We start from the raw sequence: 2978 nt of genomic DNA on the forward strand, positions 1-2978 counted from the left end.
CATCTGTCGGGTTGGGGTTCCTCTAGGACCCCCTTAAGGTACCTTAATTTATTCATACTGATGGATCCCAGTATCGGCCACTGGAGTTCAGGGGTCTCATAAGTGTAGCCGGGCCAGATACTAGTGCATAAGGCTATAGCGCACTTCTTACTCAATTGGCAATGTCCAGATAACTTATTCCAGTTACTTAACAATTCTCCAAGAGGACTACTGGCGGGAATTGACTGTTTCTGTCCCATTGTCACTCTTGGCGGATGTCCCTTTTCCCAGATAACCTAATACACTATAAAGTTCCCCAAGGACCCTGCTTTCTTGGCTACCCCAGACCTAACCAATCTGGAAAGGCAGGTTCTAAGGTGCCTCAAACAGATTGGAGGGCTTATCCAGTTTGAAGGTCAGAAACAGGGCAGTTAACTAAAATTGCCTGTGTGCCCAGGTTTGAGGAACCGGAGAACAGACTGACCTATAACACATTAGACAAGACATACACAACATATAAAAGACCACACCATGCCAATAAAATTGAAGGAGTCACCTTATGTCCTGCCATGTCTGCAGCCTCAACCCAAGACTCCCATGGTGAACTCACCTCTGTTATGGCTGGCCGAGGGTTGGGTTCAGGTGGCAGCGGCGACGCAACGAGCTGGGTGCTCCTGCCTGGCTCACCAAATTGTCAGAGAAAATTATCCGTCTAGGTTCCCAACCTGGTAAGGGAACACTTGCGGATTCTCCTGACCCCAACGGGGCTCATTTCCCAGCTGAGACTCAAATAAGCGGGAGACGAGGGTGTGGTTTTTCCAGTTTATTCAGCCGAATGTCCCCTGTCCTTGTAAGGGCAGAGGCCCCGACTGCAACTCAACACACATATTTATAAACTTCGGTTACATAAGCTTTTCCATAACGCATGCGCAAAACACTCAGCGGAAAATTACCAACACAGCATGAATTTACTCATCCCATATGGTTGGGTCCAATCACCTTGCTTGACCGTTAGATTGACAGACCAGTGGCAATCTCAGTGCAATGTTGCATCAGCCAGCATCAACCAGAGGTCATGCAGAGGTCACGTTAATTTTTCTAACAATTTTCTAACAATATATCATTTGTACAGGCAGGTAATTTTATCTGTTCCACTGTTCAATGGAAGAGATAGCACAGGACTTGCAGTTCACAGTATATAGAAAGCTAAGCTCTTCAAAGATAAAACAGTTTAAAAAAATAGGTGCTAGACCTTTATTGTGTATCAGGGAAAAGCAAACAGGATTGTGTTTCTTTTGATCAGAAAGACACCAGTGAAGAAGCTACAGGTTGTTTCTGATCAGCCTTACAAACAAAATAAAACAGCTCAGCTGAAGCATCAAATTCTGCCTCATCTGTGTATGTTTATTACAGACAATGTCCCCAGCAGCACTTCTCTTTCAGTTTGGATCCTAAGGACCTAACAGCGCTAATTAATGAGTCCGGCAGAAAATATTGTTTTTAAAATAACACTTTGTACTACGTTTGTTCCTTCAGAGGAATACTCTACAAATAGAAATGAATTACACCTCCCCATATTCCTGTGAGAATGCTAGGGGGTAATGATTATCCCCACTCTGTTCTGCTTAATAATAGGTTATATGACTTGCCTAAAGTTACCCAGCAATTAAATGGCAGAGCAAAGCAAAACCCCCAGTAAGCCTAACTCATGGGCCCATACTTCAGCAGACTACACAAAGCTGTAGAGGATTCTGTTCCTTGTAATTGGACCAGCTAAACATCAGAGGGGGAACTCAAGTTTCCAAGACTTGGATGCTTCATCTGGTCCTCAATGAATCAAACAGACAAGTGACCACAAGCACCTGACAATGATGCATTATTTTCTGAAGTAATGTGACATGTACTGCTTGGATTGCACAAACTAAAAGCAACTTTGTTTATTTCCCTGGTGCTGGATCACACCCTCCGATTCCTTCCTTGTGACCAGGAGACAATAGCAGTATTCTGGTGGCTGGTGTTTCCTGTAGGATCACAAGGAAGTGAATTAATTATAGATAGAAATAACTGCACTCTTGCTTCCTCTGGCTCTCTTCCTCCCCTTCTTGCCCCTGTCAGGAAATTTAGGGCTCAAGGTGTGAGAGCTGAAGTGTGTATTTCCTGAGACCTGAAAAACAGTCACACCATGCCAGACCAGGAGAAAAGGGGCTTTCAGCTTTTCCAGAAAGCTACAGGAGGAAAAATTAAAAACCCCACCATCACTTTTCTGCATGTCCTTTCACAGCATCAGATGAAGTGAGTTTGAGCTGACCAAAGCTTGTGCTCGGCATATATAGCTACTTTGACTCATTTTTAAGGGGCAAATTGAGCCTGCCTCCTATATCACTTATATAAACCAGATGTGCCACATACGGTGGGTGACCTGCAGTGCTCCCTGCCATGCTGCCGCCCTCCACAAGTCTGCAATCCAAGGGGCAGCCAAGAGCTGGGCTACCATTTTGGAAACAGACCCAATGCTTCATTTCTGCTGCGCCTTAGCCCAGGACCGGAGGGACCCTTCAGCATTGCCACAGCTAAGAGCCAGAGGCGCTTGGGGCAGGCCCGCGGGGTGCTGCTGTGCAGGCAAGAGCCCGGCTAGGCTCACAGGCCCTGGCACTGCCCAGCTCTTGGCTAACACCAGCTCTGCCAACCCACGATTTTTGGCACTGTTCTTAAAGTCTACGCCGCAGGAACGTGAAAAACTTAGCTCTTCCTTTTAGATATATTTTATATATCTAGAAGAAAGAGCTAAGGTCTTCACATTCCCACAGTGTAGACTTGAAGAACAACACCAAAAATCATGAGTTGGCAGGGCTATAGGCGAGCAGCTTGGCAGGGTTCTGGCTTGCCCAGGGTTGAGCTACTGCCCACGGCCAGGGCGTCCTCCTTGGCCCGGGGCTGCAGCAGTAGCAAAAGGCCCGGTCTGGCGCTATCGGGAAGGCCCTGAGGCAGCCTGTCTCCTT

Source organism: Alligator sinensis, unplaced genomic scaffold, assembly GCF_000455745.1.
Source record: "Alligator sinensis unplaced genomic scaffold, ASM45574v1 scaffold138_1, whole genome shotgun sequence".
Lineage (NCBI taxonomy): Eukaryota > Metazoa > Chordata > Crocodylia > Alligatoridae > Alligator > Alligator sinensis.